Consider the following 25,097-nt stretch of genomic DNA (forward strand, 5'->3'; position numbering starts at 1 on the left):
TGCTGTAGCATAGACTAGATTCAGGCATTCTGAATCTAGTTTTGTTTGTATAACTTGAGCACTAATCCAGGCCATCTCTTTTGGAGAAGGTTCCTCTGCACCCTAGTGCAGAAGTGTGCAGTTAGAACTTGTCTGATTGAAGACTGCTGGAACAGGGCTCAGTTTTGAGCTTTTTTTACTGGTTAATTGGGTAATTTGTTTATATCAGTTTGCTTGTAGTTTGCTTGTTTTCTATTGTTATATAAAAATGCACTTTATTCATCTGCTTTTACTGTATTTGTGTTTCTTCCTACTTTATTAATTTATTTTGCTTTTGCTGCTTGTTCTTAAAAGTACTTAATTGCATTTATTCTGCTGCATTTATTACTGCTTGTTAGTAGCCTGATTAAATTGTAACTTGTTATTCTGAGCCTTTGGTTGAAGTACTTGGGCTTCAGACTAGTTGTTTTACATTAAGAAGGTTTGTGGTCTGCACTGTTGTGGCAGGACAGGTAGCTTAAATCCTTCTAAGTTGGGAGTTGCTGATTGAAGGCTTAGTGTCTGTTATTCTAAAAGTGTATTAGTTTTGGGTTAAGCACTTGGGCTTTGGGCCAGTCATTTTACATTAATAAGGTGTGGTCTGCACTCTTGTGGGAGGAAAGGGTAGATTCTGCCCTTCTGAGCTGGGAGTTTCTGGTGAAAGGCTTATTGTGCCTGCTTATTTGAACTATTTCTTTCTGAAATTGGTATGCCTTGTTTGCTGTAGCATAGAGTAAATTCAGATCTGCTGAATTTAGCTTTGTTTGTATAATCCAGACCATCATTTTTTTGGAGAAGGTTCACCTGCACCCTAGCGGCAGGAGTGTGCAGTTAGAACTTGTCTGATCGAAGATTGCTGGAACGGGGTTCAGTTTTTAGCTTTTTATTGGTTAATTTGTTTAAATCAGTTTGCTCATTTGCTACTGTTATATTAAAAAAGAATACACTTTATGCATCGCGGCTTAGCTAGGGTTAAACTATTCCCGGCACCATAAAGTCTGCTGTTCAAATTTTCCCTTAGAACTAGTCAGTTTTTTTAGTTTTAGCACTAAAATCTGTTTTTTTTTTGAGCTCAGCACTTGTTCAGAACTCATAAGTACTAAATAAGCTACAAATTACTACAGCACTCAACTTTTCTCACTTGTCTAAAGGAAAACAGTTTTAGTACTTAATAAATAAACATCTATTCAGGCATGTCTAAGGGTCAGCTCCCGGTGTTTTCTCCTGTCTACCTGATGAATCTGGGCATCTTGGGGCAATGCAGCAATTGCCTCATGTACACAGACAACCCTCTCCTCCTACCACCCAACACTACAACCTGTGAGAGTTGCACTTATATAGCCAAACTGGAAGCAAAGCTCTTTTCACCCAAGACTGGACTAGACAGTCAAGAGGAGAAGGTAAACACCTGCACCACACCACACTCATCACATAGTCCCTCAAAACCAACACCACCAAAATACACACACAGAAACACGAAACACACCTACATTCACTGATGCTAGCAATAAAACTCTGCTCAAGCAACAGAGACCTCCAAAGCAGAAATGCAAGCAAACTCCACCCCTCAACACAACCCAAATGATACATAGCCCACAATCTGAGTGTGCCAGTCAACCACAGCCCATAAGGCATAACAACGTACCCAAAACTCTAGTCATAGGTGACTCTATAGTTAGGTGATCCGCCACATAACGCATGCACTCAGGTCACTCCAAAATACGTACAAATATGACTCTGTCATTGTCCATGTTGGTGTGAATGACCTGAGATGTACCTCCCTGGACTACATGAAAAGAGACATGGAGGAGCTCTCCGATCTTGTAGCCCAGGCAGGTATGACCCTAGCCCTGAGTAGCATCCTTCCATCACCCAAAATGATACCACAATACAAGGACAAAATGATTGACTTCAACAAATGGCTAAGCATCTGGTGTTATTCTAAGGGGATCCAGTATCTGTCTACCTGGGATGACATGATCGACAGACCACGATGCTTTGCCAGAGATGGCCTGTACCTGTCGCCCATGGGATTCTGGATACTGGCTAAGGCTCTTGCCACCCCTATAATGCCTTTTTTAGGCAAGGTTCAAATGACAAATTCACCACCTTAACAGGTACAAGCAAGCAAAATCGGAGGGTAATGCTTCTCAATGCTAAAAGTCTAAACCTCAAAATGCATTCACTCGAGGCACTCCTTAAAATGGAGAACATCGACATCTGTGCAGTGACAGAGACCTGGTTCAAGGCTCCAGAGAGCACCCCTGCATTACCAGGCTATAATTAATACCACATCTTTTGGCCACCTATCCTGGACCGAAACACTAAAGGCGGAGGCATGTGCATATTCACTAAGGATATCCACACCTCCAGGCTAGTTACTCAGCATAATGCATCCAAGATTATCCAAGTGCAAGTAACTCTGGGCAAGACCACAATCCAAATTGTAACTTGCTACAGATCCCCCACCATGTCCCAGGATTCCCACTCCTCATTTCTTGATACACTGGAAAATATTAGGGTACAACCCAACACCCTAATAATGGGCGACCCCACCATTAACTGGGAAAACTACTCATGTACCAACTCTTTTGCTCAACGTTTTCTGGAATTCATAAACTTCAATGCCTTGGATCAACTTATCCACACCCCCACCAGGGGCAGCAATATCCTAGACCTGGTCATTACCAACGTGGACGACCGGTATTTCACACCAGAGGCCAATACCTCATTGGTCAGATCCGAACACAAGCTAATCACCCTAGACATCCACATCCCACCCCCATTAGGGAAACCACTGTAAAAAATGTCTCCAAAGCCAACTTCACCCTTCTTAAGATGAAGTCGCAAACTTCACGACACCCATTTAGACAGACAGTAGAGGTACGACTGCTGAATCCTACACAAATGCACTTCATAAACACTTACACGAGTGTATGGATCGTGCTATCCCTAACAGAACCAAGATGCTATCCTCTAAAAAAAGGAAGCCAATCTGGTGGTTCCCTGCCATAAACAAACTCTATAACAGAAGAAAGAAACTGTTGCAAAAAAAGAGTAAAATCCAATGATTGGAGGAACTCCCTGGTCAGCCTCAGTAAGAAGCTGAGATCCCTCATAAAATCCTAAAAAGCTAGTTACGAAAACAAAATCGCCACTGATTCTAAAGACAACCACAAACCATTCTATAGCTATGTCAAGAATCTCAATGGCAACACTCAGATCTGCTCTGGGTTACAGCACAATGGCACTAAATATACAGAACCAACTGATATTGCAAACATCCTGGCAGATAGGTTCAGTGCTAACTTTACCCCCCCACCCACCCCCTAAAGGGCCCATCTCCATACCGGAAGAATGCAAAGTTCCTGTAATCATGACTGCACAGGTAAAAACCACAATCGCCAAAACCAAGAACACAGCATCCATGGGACCTGACAACATCCCAGGCTGCGTTCTACATGAACTGCAGAATGAACTGGAACCCCACCTAAGCACCATGTTCAATTATAGCCTCACCTCAGGCTTTGTGCCCACTGAATGGCGCACAGCAATGGTTATCCCACTCCACAAAGGCGGAGCCAACACGGACCTCGGGAACTATCACCCCATTAACCTAATGAGCCTAGTTTGCAAAGCCATGGAACGCATCATCATGGATCTTATATACAAAGACACTGGTAATCACCAAACTCTGGAACCCACCCAGTTCGGGTTTGTAAAAGGCAGATCATGTCTCCTAAAACTGATATACTTCTTTGAAGCAGTCACCAAAGCCGTAGACGGGGGTAAGGTGGTTCACACAGCCTATTTAGATCTTGCCAAGGCTTTTGACACAATCCTCCACTCTATAATTATAGATAAACTCACTAGACTAGGTATAAATCTCTACATCACAAGATGGGTTACCAACTAGCTCAATGACAGAACCCACACGGTAAAAATAGCAGACTCCAAATCCGACTTCAGACCAGTGACAAGTGGAGTACCACAGGGTTCAGTCCTGGCTCCTCTCCTGTTTGGTATCTACTTTTCTGAAGTACAGGCTAACACATAAGGTCTTTGGCTAATGAAGTTTGCAGATGACTGCAAACTAGGAGCCATAATCTAAACTCCTAAAGATGTGGACATCCTATAAAAGGGCCTCACGGAGACAGATGCCTGGTGTCAAGGCCATGGCCTCAAGCTCAGTGCCAAAAAGTGCATTGTCATTCCCTTTGGTAAAAACTCTGTACCCATCAGCTACCACATAGGTGGCAATCTACTTAACATCAAAAGTGTGATAAGAGACCTTGGGACACAGGTGGACAGTAGTCTCTCCTTTGATAATCACATCGCCACAGTAGTCAGGAAATCCTTCTATGTGGCACACCTCATCACAAAAGGTTTCACATCTAGGAAAAAAGAGGTCATTGTTCCCCTCTACTCATCACTCATTAGACCCATTATAGAGTACAATGCCCCTTTTGGTATGTACCTCACAAGATATCTGCAACAACTGGAAAGGCCACAGAAATACCTCAGAAAGGGGATTACCAGCCTCAAACAGATGCACTACGCAGACCGTCTCAAAAACTCCAGCTTTACTCTGTCGCATATCGCCTACTCAGAGGCGATCTCTGCCTAACATACAAAGCTATGTCAAACCCAGAGCTGTTGGACATGCTCCACGTAAAGAAATCCCAATCCCTCCAAGCTACATGCTCTAGGGACCTAAACCTTGTCACTACAATAAACAGAACATGCTGGAGGGATAGATTCCTGTCCCAGAGACTTTCCATACTCTGGAACAAACTACTTATCTATATCAAACAAATCTCCTCATTAGCAGTCTTCAAGAAAAATCTTGAAGACTGGATGGGAAATAGGAAATTGGTAAAAACTCTGTACCCATCAGCTACCACATAGGTGGCAGTCTACTTAACACCGAAAGTGTGATAAGAGACCTTGGGACACAGGTGGATAGTAGTCTCTCCTTTGATAATCACATCGCCACAGTAGTCAGGAAATCCTTCTACGTGGCACACCTCATCACAAAAGGTTTCTCATCTAGGAAAAAAGAGGTCATTGTTCCCCTCTACTCATCACTCATTAGACCCATTATAGAGTACAATGCCCCTTTTGGTATGTACCTCACATGATATCTGCAACAACTGGAAAGGCCACAGAAATACCTCAGAAAGAGGATTACCAGCCTCATACAGATGCCCTACGCAGACCGTCTCAAAAAACTCCAGCTTTACTCTGTCACATATCGCTTACTCAGAGGCGAACTCTGCCTAACATACAAAGCTATGTCAAACCCAGAGCTGTTGGACATGCTCCATGTAAAGAAATCCCAATCCCTCCAAGATACATGCTCTAGGGACCTAAACCTTGTCACTACAATAAACAGATCATGCTGGAGGGATAGATTCCTGTCCCAGAGACTTTCCATACTTTGGAACAAACTACCTATCTATATCAAACAAATCTCCACATTAGCAGTCTTCAAGAAAAATCTTGAAGACTGGATGGGAAATAGGAAATTCACCCCGGGATCACCTCTGTGGCTCTGCTCAACAGGGGCACAGGAAAATAATTTTCTTGGGTGGCGAAAGCCAGGGTACCTTTTTGGCTAGGCTTATATAGGTCCTAGGGCCAACAGCTTAGTACCTACCTATGAACTTAACTCACCACAATGACATTACAGAGTTCAGAAATTACAGGAAATACTTTAAAACAACATTGTAGGACAGACATAAATATAGAAAACAACTAGACTAATCTTGCTAGTTCTAGCTAGCTCTAAGTGAAATACTAAGATCTAAGATCCTGCTTACATTGCAAAGCAAGTGCTTGTGAGCTGATGTGTTCAGGTTCAGACACAAATACAAAATGCTCTCTCTTTCTCTCTGAGAGATAGTCTTAAATTGATAATACACATTACTGCTGAGTCATTTCAGATTAAATAATTCTTGTCACCTCTGCTGAAGTTTCCCAGGCTCACAGAACTCAAAATTGTAACATTTCTTTTTGATCTGTACCTGCCAGGAAGCCGCACTAATAAAAGACACTTTTACATGTGAAACCTAGTAATTATCTCTGTCTTCGGACAACAGCAAGAATTTCCAAGCCCAGACATTCTGTTTCCTAGCTTGAGATCACACACAGTCATAAATTCTTTACTTATCAGCTTTCTTACAGCAGGGTGCACTGTGGTTACATTTTTGAAGCTTAGTACATAACACAGTTTTCTTACATTTGTGAAACAAGCCTGTGGATCATATTTGTGAAACAAGCCTGTGGATCATATTAATATTTACAAGGGCATTGAATTATTTACAAAATTCTATCTGGCTAAGCTGGCAGCCTTCACACTGCGAAACATCCCCTTCCAGGAAAAAGACATGACATCCACATTCTAAGACGGAAGACTTGGCACTCTAGAACACAAATAGTCCAAGGCAACCAGGAAACAATCTCAGCCACTGATATAAGAATAATTTCAACTTTATTCAGCCAAAGAAATAAAAAAATAAACACCATAAACGCTCTCATTATACAGTACAGTTTCATTAAAACCTTCATCAGATGTAGACTGCATGTAACAAAAATACTTTTATACCTTTAGACCCCATCATTTTAATTAACTAAAACTCAATTAAAGTTTAAAGATACAGTAAAAAGTTGAATATTCAAGCCAGCTTATTTAAATAACATACTGGTACAACACATTCTTCCTACAACCTATTAACAGATGTTAAAAAGCATATGCAATTTCTTAAAACTTCAAAACCAATGTATAAATAGCTTAAACAGAATAAAATAAATAAATAAATCCATTCCTATTAAAATTACATATAAAATGCAGAGATTGGCACTAAAAACCTGCATTTGAGCTCCCTCTAGTGATCTGTTTGAGTACTACATGTGAGCTTTCTCTAAAAAAGTTTTTTGTGTGAGACCTCAGTAACAGTATTCTGTGTTAAAACCAAGATCCTTGAAACATAAAAATATATATAACACCATCTTGTTTAAAACTTAGAAGTTTACATAAAAAGTATTTATATAAAAAGGTACAAGAGAATTATAAAGATATTTTGGAAACAGTTTCAACCATGTACTTATGAAAAAGTGTTAACAGAAATCAATCATAACTTAGCAGATCTAATTTTTAATAAGGGAACTATGAAGATATTTTCATTCAGTCCTGGAGGCATATTAGCCTGTAATGTGACCTGCCACCATTGTTCCCCATATTCGATCCTTTCTTCCCATGGACCTTGTATGTCTTTCTTTACCCTTTCTAATACAAAAAAATAGATAGTGGGCTTTTTTCACAATCCTGCACGTGTTTAAACAGAGCATTGGTTTCCTTTCTTGTTTGTACATCGTTGCAGTACTCATAAATATGGCCTCTTTAACTTTCTTTCCGTCTTTCCAGCATAGAATGACTGGCATTCCTGGCACATTGCTAGATATATTAAACCACTAGTGTCACAATTGTGGTATTCTTTTCCATATAACCAAGCATTCCTACTCTCTAGGAACTATTTTTCTTGGTTTACTATATAACTGCACTGCGTACAATGACCACATCTATATGTACCTACCTTATTCCTGTTTAATTCTTCTGGCTCACATTCTTTTTCCAATAAATGTTTTAAGTTATATGAATTTTTGTAAACAATTTTTAACTTATTCTTAGGAATTTTGTCCAGGTCTGTAAATCCAATAAATCTATCCCATTCTTTTTCAGTAACTTTCCTTATCATACTAGCACTCCCATTATATTCTAGAACCAGTGCTTTTTCAAATGGTTCCACATTCACAGTCTGTACAGGACACTATATTTCTTCATCTAAACCCAAAATCAGTTTGAATCTGCCTAGCCTTCCTTCACACACTTCTTTTTTAGCTTGTTCAATCTTCTCTTGTGGGTATGATCTGTCTTTAAACAATCTCTCACGAAAACATATTTCTTTGTCAAACTCCACATCACTTGAAGTCATCCTATTCCTACTTTATCTTATAAATTGTCCTTCCACTATATTTTTCTTATAGTGCATAGGATGAGCACTGTTAAAATGTAAGTATAAGTTTGAAAATCTGCTTTTCCTATATATTTTAGACAAACTCATTACTGCAGGGTCAGAAGAAGGCCTTTTATATAAAACCTTTTGATCCTCAGGCACTTTACAGAACCTGTCAGTTTCTTTCTAGCAGGAGGCTGGGAGTCAGGAGCCTGAGAAGCAGTGGGAAAAGTGTCTAAGAGGGCATCCAACATTGGAGGGACTGCAGAAAGCTAGGTTGAGTTAGTCTGCAAGAGGACATAGTTCTTTTTCAGGATATCACAAATTTAGGAACACTTAAAATGTTCCATCATGTGAGCAATAGTGTACCCAAAAGATAATTCCTCCATGGCGAAATCAATGGAAAAGAAATCTTCTTCCTCAAACCAAGGGACAAGAGTGGAATGGATGTAAGAGTAGGTCAAGGACTTTTCTGCAGAATCCAACTCCAAATCCTCTTCAGAGGAATCAGAATTCAGAGGGCATTTAAAAGGGGTAGAAGACCAAAGAACAGAGGAAGGAACAGATGGCCCCTCAAGAGACTTCAAAACCATAAGGGCTTTAAAAAGACCCTGACAGAAGTCCTGCCATTCTTTGTGTGTTTCCTTAGCTACATGAGCCACATGTCTGTTTTGTTGTTTCTTTTTTAAAAGAACATCAGCTCTGACAAGCTGATGGAGTTCACACTCTTGCCTGACTCCAATACAGGAACTTCTTCCCTAATGGGAATATCAGGAATCCTCTAGCCACTGAGAAATAATCAGCTGCGGTTTCTCCTCCTTGTCTGCAGCAGACATAGGCATAGCCTCAGCAGATGTGCAGGTTGACAGCCCCTTGTCAGGCTCCAACTATTCAGTGACAGAGGAGGTTGTTATCAGGACCAGACGTTCCTTGGGTTCTTCATCCAACCAGCTGGAGACATCTAAAAGAGACAGGACAGCAGAAGTCTCAATACATTTCTTTTTAGACTTTTTCCTTAAGAGGTGGCTGAACGCTGGGGAGGGCAGATTCAGAAGCCATGGCTCCCTGAGCTAATAGCTTCAGGCACTCGTTCTCTAAACAGCTGAAAAGGGAAAATCGATGGCTATGCAGGGTCTTTGGTACAAATGCTTGACAAATTTCATAGGTTCATAGGTAGGTACTAGGCTATCAGCCCAAAGGCCTAAGTAAGCCTAGGCAACAAGGTTCCCTGGCTTACACCACCCAGGAAAGTTATTTCCCTCTGCCCCTGTCGAGCAGAGCCACAGAAGTGATCCCTGGGGTGTATTTCTTATTTCCCATCCACTTATCAAGATTTTTCATGAAGAGTGCTAATGAGGTACTTTGCTTGACACAGATGGGTAGCTTGTTCCAGAGTGTGGGAAGTCTCTGGGACAGGAATCTATCCCTCCAGCATGTCCTGTTTATTGTGGTGACAAGCTTTAGGTCCCTAGAGCGTGTAGCTCGGAGGGATTGGGATTTCTTTAGGTGTAGCATGTCCAACAGCTCTGGGTTTGACATAGCTTTATATGTTAGGCAGAGATCACCTCAGAGTAAGCGATATGCTATGGAGTAAAGTTGGAGTTTTTTGAGATGGTCAGTGTAGGCCATCTGTTTGGGGCCAGTAATCCTCTTTGTGAGGTACTTCTGTGGCCTTTCCAGCTGCCGAAAATGTCTTGTGAGGTATATTCCAAAAGGGGCGTTGTACTCTATAATGAGTCTAATGAGTGTCGAGGGGAACAATGACCTCTTTTTTCCTAGATGAGAACCCTTTTGTGATGAGGTGTGCCACATAGAAGGATTTCCTGACTACTTTGGCGATGTGATTATCAAAGGAGAGACTACTGTCCACCTGGGTCCCCAGGTCTCTTATCACACATTTGGCGTTAAATAGGCTGCCGCCTATGTGGTAGTTCATGGGTACAGAGTTTTTACCAAAAGGGATGACAATGCACTTTTTGGCACTGAGGTTGAGGCCATGGCTCTGACACCAGGCATCTGTCTCAGTGAGGCCCTTCTGTAGGATTCCCACATCATTTGGGGACTCAACTATGGCTCCTAGTTTGCAGTCATCTGCAAACTTCATTAGCCAAAGGCCTTCTGTGTTAGCCTGTACTTCAGAGAAGTAGATACCAAACAGGAGAGGTCCCAGGACTGAAGCCTGTGGTACTCCACTTGCCACTGGTTTGAAGTCAGATTTGGAGTCTGCAACTTTTACAGTGTGGGTTCTGTCAGTGAGCCAATTGGCAACCCATCTGGTGACGTAGGGATTTATACCTACTTTAGTGAGGTTAGCTATAATTCCAGAATGGGGGATGGTGTCGAAAGCCTTGGCGAGGTCAAGATAGGCTGTGTGAACAAACTTACCCTCGTCTACAGCTTTGGTGACTGCCTCAAAGAAGCCGATCAGGTTCAGGAGGCATGAGCTGTCTTTCACAAACCTGAATTGGGTGGGGTCCAGAGTTTGGAGGTTACCAATGTCTCTGTTTATGAGTTCGATGATGATACGTTCCATGGCCTTACAGACCAGGCTCATCAGGCTAATAGTGGTGGATCCCCCTTTGTGGAGTGGGCAACTGTTGCTGTGCACCATTCAGTGGGCACAAAGCCTGATGTGAGACTATGACTGAACATGGTGCTTAGGCGGGGAGCCAGTTAGTTCTGAAGTTTGTGTAAAATGCAGCCTGGGATGCTGTCCGGTCCCATGGATGCTGTGTTTTTGGCTTGGAGAGTGCAGCTTTTACCTGCGTAGTTGTGATTACAGGGACTCTGCATTCTTCCTGTACAAATATGGGCCCTTTAGGGGGTGAGAGGTGGGAAAGTTAGCACTGAACCTATCTGCCAGGATTTTAGCAATATAAGTTGGTTCTGTAATTTTCATGCCATTGTGCTGTAACTTAGAGCAGATCTGGGTGTTGCCATTGAGATTCTTGACATAGCTATAGAATATGCTTTGTGGCTGTCCCTAGAATCAGTGGCGATTTTGTTTTTGTAGCTAGCTTTAGGATCTTATAGGGGATCTCAGCTTCTTACGGAGACTGACCAGGGAACTCCTCCACTCATGGGATTTTACTCTCTTTTGCAACAGTTTCTTCCTTCTGTTGTAGAGTTTGTTTATGGCAGGGGACCACCAGATTGGTTTCCTTTTTTGGAGGATAGCATCTTGGTTCTGTTTGAGATAGCATCATCCATGCACTCATGTAAGTGCTTATAGAGTGCATCTGTGTAGGATTCAGCAGTCGTAACTGTATTGTCCATCTGCATGGGTGTCATGAAGTTTGCCACTTCTGTCTTAAGAAGCATGAAGTTGGCTTTGGAGAAATTTTTTACCGTGATTTCCTTAATGGGGGGTGGGGGCGGGATGTGTATATCTAGGGTGATTAGCTTATGGTTGGATCTGACCAGCGAGGAGTTGACTTCAGGTGTGGAAGACCGGTCATTCATGTTGGTAATGACTAGGTCTAGGATATTGTTGCCCCTGGTGGGGTTGTGGATAAGCTGATCCAGGGCATTGGAATTTATGAATTCCAGAAAGTGTTGATTGAAGGAGTTGGTACAGGAGTAGTTTTCCCAGTTAATGGTGGGGTAGTTGAAATCGCCCATTATTAGGGTGTTTGGATGAACCCTAATATTTTCCAGTATATCAAGAAAAGAGGAATGGGAATCCTGGGGCATGGTGGGGGATCTGTAGCAAGCTACAATTTGGATTGCAGTTTTGCCCAGAGTTAGTTGCACTTGGATAACCTCAGATGCATTATGCTGAGCAACTAGCCTGGAGGTGTGGATATCCTTAAGGAATATGGACACACCTCTGCCTTTAGTGTTCAGGTCCAGGTTAGGTGGCCAAAAAGTGTGGTATGAGTTACAGCCTGGTAATGCAGGGGTGCTCTCTGGAGCCTTGAACTAGGTCTCAGCCACTGCACAGATATCGATGTTCTCCATTTTAAGGAGTGCCTCAAGGGAATGCATTTTGAGATTTAGACTTCTAGCACTGAGTAGCATTACCCTCAGTTTTTACTTGCCTGTTCCTGTTACAGTGTTGAATTTGTCATTTGAACCTTGCCTAAAAAAGGCACTATAGGGGCATCAAGAGCCTTAGCCAGTATCCAGAATCCCAGGGGTGACAGGTGCAGGCCATCTCTGGCAAAGTATCGTGGTTTGTCGACCATGAAGTCCCAGGTAGATAGATACTGGATTCCCTTAGAATGACACTAAAAGCTTAGCCAATTGTTGAAGTCAATCATTTTGTCCTTATACTGCGGTATCATTCTGGGCGATGGCAGGATAATACTCAGGGCTAGGGTCATACCTGCCTGGGCTACAAGATCGGAGAGCTCTTCCATGTCTCTTTTCATGTAGTCCAGGGAGATACGTCTCAGGTCATTCACACCAACATGGACAATGACAGAGTCATATTTGTACTTGTTGTGGAGTGACCTGAGTTCGTGGGTTCTGTGACGGATCCTGGCACCTGACAGGCAGCTGACAGTAACCTTCCCCTTGTTTAGCCTGGTGAGTGGGACATCAGTGTGCCTGACTATAGAGTCACCTATGACTAGTGTGTTGGGTACGTTGTTTTGCCTTACGGGCTGTGGTTGAGTGGCACACTGAGTCTGTGGGCTATGTGTCATTTGGGTTGTGTTGGGGGGTGGAGGTTGCTTGCATTTCTGCTTTGGGCATCTCTGTTGCTCGAGCAGATTGTTATTAAGAGCCTCTGTGAATGTTTTTCTGTTTCCATGTGTGGATTTTGGTGGTGTAGGTTTAGTGGGACTATGTGATGAGTGTGGTGTGGTGCAAGTGTTTACCTTCTCCTCTTGACTGTCAAGTTCAGTCTTGGTTGGAGAGAGCTTTACCTCCAGTTTGACTAGATAAGTGCATCTCTCACAGGTTGTGGTGCTGGGTTGTGGTGTTGGGTGGTAGGAGGAGAGGGTTGTCTGTGTACATGATGCAATTGCTACATTGCCCCAAGATGTCCAGATTCATCAGATAGACAGGAGAGAACACTGGGAGCTAACCCTTGGACATGCCGGAATAAAAAACTACTTTCCTCTAGACAAATGAGGAAAGTGAGTATAAGAGCTGTTTTTCTCTAAGCAAGTGAGGAAAGTAAGTACAAAAAACGTTTTCCTCTAGGTAAAGAGGAAGGTTGAGTGCTGTAGTAATTTGTAGCTTATTTAGTGCTAACAACAAGTTCTGAACAAATTCTGAGCACGAATAAGCAAATTCAAGTGCTAAAACTAAGAATCTGTACCTGGATCTTGTGGTATATAGGCTACCTAGTGCTTACCATTCCCCACTGATAAGCTAGAAGGCTTCCCTCCAACACAGAAAGGCTTGGGGGCACAGAAGCTTACAAACAGTCCTGGATATAGCAAATCTGTGTCTGGACTAGACTAGTAACAGGAAAGATGGGAAACAAGCGCAAACATGGGCTTTTAAACCAGAAAGTTGAAAGAGTGTTGTCATGGATAGCACCTAGACAAAAAAGGCATTTCTCATGTCTATCTTTATGAAGAATCTACCTCCCATGTTCACATTTTCCCTACTAGGATGACGTAAATGGTAATACGACCAAAGGGAAAAAAAGAAAGGAGGAGACCCCAATGGAATACCTCTTTAGAAGGCTCAGTAGCTGAAGCAATGGGACAAATGCCTTGCAGACCAAATTCAAAAATAGCGTTTAAACTGGCAACAAAGAAGTTTTGAGGATTAGGTGCTTGTGCGTCACTTGTATACCTTACACCTTAGACGTAGGACATACACCTGACATACAGCACCTGGAAGGAACTGAGGCTTCGGTATGCTGGCCAAATGCTCTGCTATCCTCAGTAGGATATCCCTTTAGTAAGGAATACTGCAATAGTGATAAGGAAGGACATCAGAACTGCTGTTAAAAAAGGGACAAGGGTCACTTGCTCCAGGGTCCTTAACCTGGCCTGCGACATAAATAGGAACTGCTAGAGAGATAGATATGTCTCTCAGAGGTTGCCAATTCACATTAAACAAAGCCCCTCTATGACACTGTTTAAGTGTAGCCTGAATGACTGGATGGGAAACAGTAAATTTCTGCCGGGGATTTCACCTATGACCCTCCTAGATAAAGGCAGTTGTTGCTAACTAAGATCTCGAGTTTAGACAAGATCCTTTATATTGGTTTTCTCTAGTACTATATTGGGTACACACAGATAGGCTTATAAAGACCTTCAGGTCATTAGCTTAGTAACCATGAACCTAGTAGGGCATATAAAATATTGCATGGTAAGTATAAGAATCAATCAGAGAGGTTGAAAAATATTGGGAATGGAGGCTGGAAAAGTGATGTACAAGGGTACAATGGGAGGACGTTTGTATGGCTCCCAGATATGCAGCAAAGTCCAGAAGGCTTAGGATTTTTTTGCTTGGAAGTGTTTGCATAGGTATTTTTATAGCCCATGCAGACTTCAAATAATTTTTTCTGAGGTAAACAGCAAATGTTAAAAGTATGACGGGGAAGAAAGAGGTAACTGAGAGCATATGTTTTCGGAGTGCAATGAGTTAGCAGATTTTAAAAATTCCCTTCAGAGTACTCTGTCAAAAATGCTGGATGAGCAAATGGCTGTAAATAAGAAAATGATTCTTTTGAGCTGGGACACAGGAGCTGAATTGTTTAGATACAACAAGGCCTTAAGTTTAATTCTGTTGGCTGCCAAAATAAAATAATAGAAACAGAAATCAAAGTCTAAGCCAACTGCATTTGAAGTACTGAATATTATAACTAAGATAAAAGAAGTGGAAGAGGGTTCTTTAGAAAAGGGAAGGAGCAAATTAATTACAAATAACTGGAAACTGTGGGAACAATACATGCATAATAACATTTAGGAGGAGGAAGAGGAAGAGGAGTGAGGTTTAAGGGAAGGCATGAATTGAACAAATTATGTCATGTTAAACTGATGATATTTATAACAAAAGAAAAGATATGTGAAGTATAATGTAAGTAAATGGAAAAATGTTAACAATAGCAAGAGAACCATCTGGAAATAGTCTGTTTCAACATAAGTTGCCCTTTCTTTGTCTCATCATAGAAATTTAGAAGACTTAGTTCTGACAAGATAATACCCAATTTGCCTACACAAGTCCAGAGTCTGAAGAACCCTTTCTCCCTATTTTTTAGGTTCTGGATAGAAAACAAATTAGCTTGATTCAAAGTAAACTGTGAAAAAATTTTGGTTTGAATGAGAGGTTTATTCTTAAAGTGACCATATCTCTATGGAATACCAAAAAGGGTTCATCCACCATGAGAACTTGCAACTCAGACACTATTATTGCAGATGTCAGAGCAATAAGTAACACGGTCTTCCACACCAAGAACCATAAATCTGCTTGATGAGCTGATTCAAAGGGAGACACAGTTAACTTTTACAGAACAAAGTTAAGATCCCAAGTATGTGTCAGCCATTTCCTAAGTAGTCTAACATGAAAAACTCCTTTGAAGAATGACTTGACCGAGAAGAAAGGGGAAGATCGATGAGCAGACGTGTTGAAAAGGATGAAAGATGAACCGTAACAGAGAAATAATTAAGAACAGAAGAGAGTAACTCACATAAATATATAAGAAAAAATGGTACATAATCCCTGACTGGGCCCTAGTTATTAGTGAGACCCCAACTAGAAAATCTCTTCCACTTACTAATATAGGATTGCCTAGTAACAGATCTTCCTTCCTTCTTTAGTACCTGCTACATGTCTTCAGAAACAAGGCATATAAAAGGTATGAAAATTGAATCATTAGTTGTGATTGTTTCATATTAAGGTGTCTTGTCTGACGAAGCTTATGACAATTATCCTTGGCCAATTCCATAACCACGGAGAACTGCTGTTGCCTGGGCCAGAAGGGAAATATCACTATGACATTTGGAGAGTCTTTCAGACTATCCATAATGACCTTGGAAATCAGTAGAAAGGCATAAAGGAACATTCCTTTCTAAGGGAATGAGAAAGCATTTATTTTCTACATAATTTGTTTAGTTGTCTGCCCTGAAAGAAAGTGAGCAGATCTATTTCAGGTGTTCTTCATAGCAGGATCGAATCCTGGAAGATCCTGCCCCCCATTCAATTTCTATTTGTGAAGGTCTGGCCTGCTCCTGTGCAGCTTATCTGCCACTATAATTTCCTCTGAAAGAATGCAAGATGCCTGGAGGGTTAAACAATGCTTCAAAGTGACCTCCCAAGCCACCACAGCCAGCAAGCGAAGACCTGGTGCCCCTCTGTTTGTGTACCAAATCACTGTTGTATTGTCTGTAATCACTGGAAGAGGTCATGGGACCACAGATGAATAGACTCTATAGCATGAATCACAGCTAATATCTCTTTTACATTTATGTGCATTGATATGTTATTTTTGTTCCAAAGGTCCTGCACTTTCATCCCCATAGATACAGTACCCCAAGCAAAGTCTGATGCATCTGTTGTAACAGATTAACAAACTGAGCAGGAGTTGGAAGATAGAAAGGAAGACCTAGATTCAGGGAAATCTATTATCTCCGCCAAATATGTTCTCTCTTGACAAAATCCAAGATTAGAATTTGAAATTTCAGAGGGTTAGAATGGTGGGTCCACACAATATTTAAATAACACTGGCAAGAAGAATCATGAGAATCATGCTTACCATGATCCCTAGAATCCCAAATTGGTTAATGGCTGAAGATTGGAATTGATTGAAGAACCTCAGAAAAACTTCCAGTTACAAGTCAACATTCACATGCTTTAGGAATGACTTTTGCAAGGAGGAGTCTTAAAAGCATTCAAGAAAAATGATTCAGTGAAAAGGAATTAAGGAGGATTTTTGACTGTTAATCTGAAAACTCAGACTGAGAAGGCGATTTGTAAGGGACTCTTGATAACTGGAAAAGGACTCTACAATGATAACCAAATTATCTAAATAATGAAATGCATAAATGCCCTACAGTCTAAAATGAGCTATCACTGGAGTTAGACATTTTATAAACACTTCTGAAATGGTAGATAACCTAAAGGGTAATGCAAAGAACTGATAACATGACCCAGACTCAGAAAATCTGAGGACACCTCTAAACACTGTAGGAATAGGAATGTGATGATAAGCATCTAACTAGTCCAGAGTTGTCAAAAAACTTGAGAAGGAATAAGAGGAAACAGTAAAGTCAACATCTTGAATTTTGGCACTTTCAGAAACAAGCTGAGAAAGGACAGGTCAAGAAAGTACAGTTGCACAAGTCCTACTTACATGTAACAGTATATGCTCAAATTTCACATTGCTTCAGTGGTATAGGGGTTCTGTGCATGCAAAAATTTCTACACTGGCAACTTTCCACAGCTCATAATCCCCTCCTCTGACTCTCTGTAATAGTGGATTGGCTACACCGCTTCCATCAGGGAATGCCCAACCTTGTCACAGAGAGTTAGTTATTCAAGCTTTTAGTGCAAGTAGGATGAACCAAGAAGGACCAGAAGCAAGAATTGCCTAAGACAGACTAATGTGCAGCTAAAAAACACCTACACATATAACCAAAGCCAGACAGCAACACAACAAGGTAGGATACCACCAAACTATATACAAAATAAGGGGAATGGTGGATGGATGCTGCAACTGAGGCATTGCGAAATTCTAACATCTACTGTTACAGGTAAGTAAGACTTCAGCAACTGTACTATGTTCATCATTCACACTGCCTTAGTAGCAAATGGGTAGATTCCAAAAGCTTACCCTACCTGGGATGAGAAGGAAAAGTATCCAGGAGCCCCTGAAGAAAGGTCCCTGCAAAGCCTGCTCTGAAACTTGAGAAATAATCCAGTTTGTTGTGCACTGTAAAGGTATAAGCAGAGGACCAATTTGCTACTTCTAGAATGCTTCTAGATTCCACTCCTTTCAAATATGCCACCAAAAAGGATAAGGCTCTGGTGGAATTTACCCTTAACCAGGAACAGATTTACCATGGTGGAAGTAACCAAAAACAATAGCAGAGGACAACCAACGTGCAACCATTTTCTTAAAAACAGACTAACCCTGGCCCTCTGTGTCCTACTAAGATACAGGACATCCTTATTCTTTCAGGAAAACTTGTCTAGGCTTAGAAGGGCCCCCTGGGTCATTAGCCTAGCAACAATCTACAAATCTATGAACCCTTCTTAGCCTCAGAAAAGGAAATAAACAGCTGTCCAACTTTTCTCAAGTGCTTAGTTCTGACATGGCAGTATCTAAGCTGCCTGTGCAAGGTATACAGAATCTTCTCTCTCTCTTGTTTTTAGATTCTGGAAAGAAAAATTGGAGCATGATGGTTTGATTCAGGGTAAATTAAGAAAACTTTTGGCACAAGCCTGTCCTTGTGGAAAATAGCCCACCATGAGATCTTGCAGCTCACAGACTCATCTTGCAACTGTCAAAGCAATAAGTAAAAAACAGTATTCCAAGTGATGAACCTCAAATCAGCCTGAAAGGCTGGTTTCAAAAGATGCTAAAGTAAATCTTTCAAGAACAAAGCTGAGATCTCAAGGAGGAGGAGAAATTTGCTTTTGAGTGGGTCTCAAGTACAATACCCCTTTCATAAACTGCTTAATCACATAAAGAAATGAAAGAGGGAGCTCTATGTACAGAGAAGTTGAGATGGCAAAAGATGCACCTTAATAAATGTATAAGATAAGCCAAATATTTCAAAACCACAGGGAGTAGACACTATACCGGGCCCTCTGATATGGGTCAGGCACCACCTAGAAAGCCTCTTCCACTTGTAAACATAAGAATTTCTAGTTGCAGGTTTTCTTACCTCAGTCAATACCTGCTGCACATCATTATGGAACAAGTGCCTAAAAGTTATCAAGATAGAATCATCCAGGCTGTCAGTAGCAACTGCTCTAAGGGGGGATGCACCAGTCACCACTGACATTGTGTAAGCAAATCCAGAGTGTGAGGAAGCTTGTATTAACTGTCTTCCAATAAAAGGGAGAACCAACATTGCCTGGGCTAAAAGGGGGTCACCACAATGACATCTGGGAATTTTTTCTGAATCTTCAGAAGTACCTTGGGTATTGGGGGGAAAGGGTGGAAATGCATAAAAGAACACTCCCGGCCAAAGGAACAAGAATGCTTCTGTCCTCTAAACATGGTAGCAAGGATGTCTCTAACAGAATTTTTCCAACTGTCTATTTTGAAAGGAGGTGAACGGATCAATTTGAAGTCTTCCCCACATCTGGACCAAATCCAGAGAGACCACTGTCCTGAGTTTCTATTCATGAGGATCCATACAGGATCTGGTTAATCTGACTGCCACTATGTTTTGTTCTGGTGGGATGTAGGAGGCCTGAACCATCAGAGAATACTGCAAGGTTAAGTCCCAGGCTATCAGTGTCAACTGGCAAAGAGGTATGACCTTGAATCCCCTTGTTCGTTCATGTACCACAGGACTGTGGAGTTATCTGTGGCAAATAAAAGGAGACCTAGAGACCATAACCAGTGAAGAACTTTTAAGGTCACTGCTAATATTTCTTTGATGGTTATTTGCTTTCTAGTGTCTGAAGGACACCATTTACCTTGCAGTTGGACTTCCCTGTGCACTGTTCCTCATGCAAAATCTAACAGGTCTGTCTGGGCTGAATGAACTGGGTCTGGAGTGAGAACCTTAGGTCTGGATTGAGAGACATTTGATCCCTCCACCACAGTAATTCCCTTTTTGCAAAATCCAGCACTGGTACCTGGAACTCCAAGGGAAGTATCTGCTGGATCCACCAGTTTTTAAGTACCACTGAAACTTTCTCATGTGGAGTCTGGTCCATGGTGTCATGAGGATCATTGCTGTCATGAGGCCTAGAATTTTGAGAAACTCTTGTATGGAGGCAGCTTCCTGAAGATAGAAATCCATGAAAATGTTCTGAACAGTCAAGGCTATGTCTTATGGTAGAAAGGCCATATCTTTTTCTGTGTCCATCATGCATCCTAAGACAATTCTTTGCGAGAGTGTAAGACATGACATTCGTAGATTCAATTCGAAGTTGGAAGCAATTACCATGTGATGATAGGCATCCTTCAGATGTAAAGTCACACATGACACAATGGTTCAGAAGAAGGGGTAGGATCATCTGCAGGGTGAGTATTTTGAATTTGGGTACTTTCAGAAATATATTTAGGTACGCCAAATTTAACATTAGTCTCCACAATAGCTCCTTTATGAGTAAACCCTGTTTCTGTGGTGCAGGAAGTGGTTTTATAATCCCTGCATACAACTTGTGAAGGAGTGCTGGAGAAAACGGACATGTCTGGTCTGGAGGGTGTGGGGGGATTTACCTGAAGTGAGAAGGATTTTCTGTCCACTGTCAAGAATATTCTCACTGAATTATTCTCAGCACCCACTTGGTCTGAGACTATACATGGTCAGGCTCGTGGGTGAATTAAAACCTGAGGGAAGGTGAAAGGACAGAAGGAAGGGACCGAATGCCCTGAAGATTGGCATATTTAGCAAAAAATTATCTATGTTGAGAAAGGAACCCCTTTTATTTGGTTTAGAATGTACAGTTGTGTAAGTAAACTTACCATAACAGTGACGTTTGATTGATCACTGCTGCAGCAACCCAAGCTAAAAGGGTTATATGCTGCAAGGATATAACAGCAGGCCAGCTTTCAAAGCTTCAGGGCACCTTCCACATGCCCAAACCATTAGTCAGCTTGAGCTAGGTTGATTAAAAGGATAGAGTCGGGTGCCAAGCACATCAGAGCTTTCACTCAAGAGGAAGAGATACAGATGGCTGAACACTGAAAAGACAAAGTTAGGAACAACCAAAAATAGAAGTCCACATCCTGGCAAAAACAACACACTGAGAAACAAGGGGGATGGAGGGAGGGAGCAGCTACTGCAGAAGTGATCATGCAAACATCTACTACTATGGTAAGTTTACTTACACAACTGCACTATGGTCTTCATAATGCTCACTGCAGCAGTAGCCTAACCTATATGGGTAGAATACCATAGCTTGCAAATTTTGGGAGTAGGAAGGAAAAGAGAGTCCAATAGCTACTGGAGAATGGTCCTAGCAAATCCTGAGCTAGACCTAGGGAAGGATTCAAGCATATATAATGCTATGTAAAAGTATGCACAGAGGATCAAGTTGCTGCTTCTAGAATGCTTACAGAATCCAAAACTTTCCAAAAACATATATATGAAACCAATGCCCTAGTAAAGAGGGCACTGAATATGACTGTAATAGTTTTGCTGTGGTGAGTATAACAAAAGGTAGCCTTACACAACCATTTGGAAATAATCTGCTTTGACACAGGTTGTTCCTTTTTACCTTCACAAGAAATGAACAAGTGATCCAAAGATATGAAAGATTTGGTTCTGTCAAGATACTACCAGAGCTGTTTTTGGACATCCAAGATGTACAATATCCTTTCTCCCTCAGTTTTATGTTCAGGAAAGAAAATGGGGAGATGGATAACTTGGCTTGAAGTAAACTTAGATACCACTTTAGACTTAGAAGGATTAGTTCCTAAAGAAACCCTATTCCTGTGGAAAATGACATAGGGTTGACTCACCATAAGAGCTTGCAACTCAGATACCCTTCTTGCAGAGGTCAGTGCAATCAGTAAAACCAGTTTTCATGTTATAAACCTCACGTCAGCCAAGTTAGCTGGTTCAAATAGAGCAGGTATTTGCTTCTATAACACAAAACTAAGATCCAGTTTTCATAGAGGCCTCTCACACAAAGCCCCTTTCAAACAAATTTTAACATAGGAATGTACTGAAAGAGGAGGATTCATAGGCAGACATACTGAAATTGTCAATAAATGAACCTTGATTGTCGAAATAAAAAAGGTCATAGGATAGTAACTCACACAAATATTTTAAAACCAGACAACAACTAACCCTGAATGGGTGATAGTTATGTTGTTGGCACCAAACAGAAAATCTTTTCCATTTGCTAATATATTATTTTCTAGTAGCAGGCCTTCTTGCTTCCATTAGCACCTGCTACAAGTCCTCAATAAACAGATGCTTAAGGGGAATTTAGACCCTATCATTCAGCCAGTCAACTGAAGTTGACTGGGGCCAGGGGTGTATCAAACACACCTGATCTTGTGTGACTACAGCCAGTCTGTGAGGAAGCTTGTGGTAATTGCCCTGGCTATTTCCAAAACAAGAACCACTGTTGCCTGGGTGCAAGGAATCACAACAATGATCTTGGAGGATACCTTCTGAATCTTCAGAAGTACCCTGGATATCTGTGGAAAGGAATACAAGAACATTTCTGTCCAAGGAAAAGGAAAGGGATCTGTTTTCCAGGTCTTCTTGAATGGAGTCCTGGAGGAGAATCTTGCTATATGATTGCTCAAAGAGGAGGAAAACAGGTCTACTTGAGGAACTCCCCACAGCTGGATCAAATCTTGGAAACCGCCAATCTAGTTTCCATTCGTGAAGGTCTGACCTTGTCCTGCTCAGCTTGTCTGCGACACAATTTTGCTCCAAAGGAATGTAGAATGACTGTAGAGTGAGATTGTGCTATGAAGCTATATCCCAAGCAAATACAGCTGGTCCACAAAGGGAGTATGACCTAGTTTCCCCTTTTTTTCTGATGTATCACATGACTGTGGTATTGTTTGTAATAAAATGAAAGGATCCCGAGGACTAAAGATGATTCAGAGAGTTGAGTGCCTTGACCAGGTTGAAAACCTCTTTCATACTTACGTGCTTGCAACTGTCCTTGGTGTCCTATGCACCTTGCTCTTTTATCCCTTCTGAAACTGCTCCTTAGGCAAAGTCCAAGGAATCTGTGGTGACTGTCTGCTTTAGAACAGGAAGGGAGAAGGGGAGACCTAGATTTAAGGATATTTACTATCTCCACCAAATGATTTCTCTTCTGACAAATCCCAGAAGTGAGATTTGAAAAGACAAAGTATGTTGATGCTTGAACCAAAGAGACTTCAGATATCAATATATCTTTCTCATATGGAGTCTTGCCAAGGGTATCATAATACCCAAGATCCTGAGCTATTCCCTCACAGTTACTGACATCTGAGTGGAAAACCTTAGAGCAAATCTAAATATAGATCTGTTTTTCCTGTGAAAGAAAAGCTCTTTGAACTAAGATATCTAGCTAACACCACAGAAATACAGTGCTGTGTGGAGGAGTCAAAAAAGACTTTTGAGTGTTCTCTTGGAATCCCATCTTCAATCAGAGATAAGCAAGTCATCTGAATGTGGATACCCTGTAGCCAGTAATGAGCTATAAGAGCTATAACTGAAGCAAGACACTTTCTGAGCACACTTGGTACAGTGGATAGTTCAAAAATTAAGGCAGAGAAATGATAATGTGATCCAGACACACAAAACTTTATGAAATGCCTGAAGTCTAGTTGAATAGGGATGTGATAAGCATCTTTTAAATCTAGACTTACTAGGAAACGTGAATGAAAAAAGAGATAACAGGTTGTGAGGTGACAGTATTCTGAACTTGGGCACAATTACAAACAGTTTTAGGAAAGGGAGATCCAGAACTGGTCTCTAAGCATTTTCTTTATTTGGCACTAAACACATCCCCAAATAAATCCTTTTCCCACTTGGGAAGGATGAACTGGTTCTTTCACTCCCTGGGACAGCATGTGATGAATGACAAGTGGAAATATCAGAATCTGCTTTGGTATATGAGATCGCCCCTCCTAGAAAGGTGGGATTTCTTCCCACTGTCATCTGTAACCTTGAAATATTTTCACAACCTATTTGTTTGAAACTATCTGTTGATAATGAGAAAAGTGGAGATTCAGACTTTCTGGAAGGGAAAAGGGACTACCAGGGTGGAAGGGGGGTACGGATCATTAAATAGTCATTCTGACTTGCTGGACTGTCCTTGGTTTTGGGGGGTTATTGTATTCTTTTTGGAACCCCCTTGTCATTTCTTCTTAAATGTCTGTTTACTTGCATTTTGTTTAGACTGTTTTTTTTTTTTTTTTGCCAAAATGTGATGACTGGTTAGAGAATCCATTAGAAAGTTTGGAAAAGGAGGGCTGAAAAATATTAAGAGCTTTCCTTTATCAACTTACCCTTCTCATCACATTTTTTTATCACTTCTGCTGCAGAGGGGCCACATTTTTAAAATATAATTTTATCATCTGGAAGGTTCTGAGAACACAGCCAAGCAAACCTCCTCAACAAGTACCAGTGGTCAAAGCCCTTGAAGAAGTTATCAGCTGAATCATACATACCAGTGTAAGCAATGAGATTTGCATAATAGATGAAACTAAATTATTTAAAGAAGATTCTTACTCACAACAAGAAACTGCGGACAAGGCATTCCTCATACTTTCACAATTACTCAAAACAAACTTTAACACATTAGTCTGACAAATCAAAATTCTGAAAATAAAAGTTGCAGAAGCATACATATTTTCACCATACTTATTAATAGTTTTCCCATCCTTATCAGAAAGAGTAGGATTGGAATTAACCAAATGCTTAGCAGCAGTAGGATTAACTAAAGCTATAGCTGCAGAGTCAGGTTTGGGAAGAGTATATAAACCTTAAAAGACTGAAAAGCTTTATACATCTTATCTACCTTTTTAAGGGCAGCTGTCTGACTGACAGGAAAAATGCAGGCAGTAACACACAAAGCCTCCAAAGATGGCAGAACTGGCGGAATGGGTGCAAGTTCTGGCAAGTTCTTCTGTAACAGCTCATATTATTTTTAAGGACTAAGAAACCTCAGTGTTCTCCTACTAAAAACAATGAGGCATTCTGGAAATAGTCTCAGAGAAAGAGAAACCCCCCAGAAGGCGAGTCAGAAACTGAGCTCTCCTCTGAGTCTGAATCAGAAATTTCTCTTTGTCTTCCTGTCCAGATTCAGAATCTTGAATCTCTTCAGGAAATGAGGTATCCCATGTTCTTTTACCAGAAACTATATTATCAGGACAATCAATAGCCTGAATTAAAACTTGAGCCAGACCCAGTAAATTACTCCCTCCCAAGGAACTTTGAGGAGGTGTAGATATATGCTTAGTTTCTGTTTCTTTTTGACATGAAAAACTGGACCAACATTGTTATCAATGGAAGT

At 41.2% G+C, this 25,097-nt stretch overlaps 1 protein-coding gene across 2 annotated transcripts in view; it reads right to left on the reverse strand.

Annotated features, from left to right (window-relative positions):
- Positions 1–25,097, reverse strand: part of LRRC34 (leucine rich repeat containing 34) — a 958,875-nt gene that overhangs the window by 683,183 nt on the left and 250,595 nt on the right. The window lies entirely within an intron of this gene.

This window comes from Protopterus annectens, chromosome 4.part1, assembly GCF_019279795.1.
Source record: "Protopterus annectens isolate FY-2018-M chromosome 4.part1, PAN1.0, whole genome shotgun sequence".
In the NCBI taxonomy this organism is placed as follows: Eukaryota; Metazoa; Chordata; order Ceratodontiformes; family Protopteridae; genus Protopterus; species Protopterus annectens.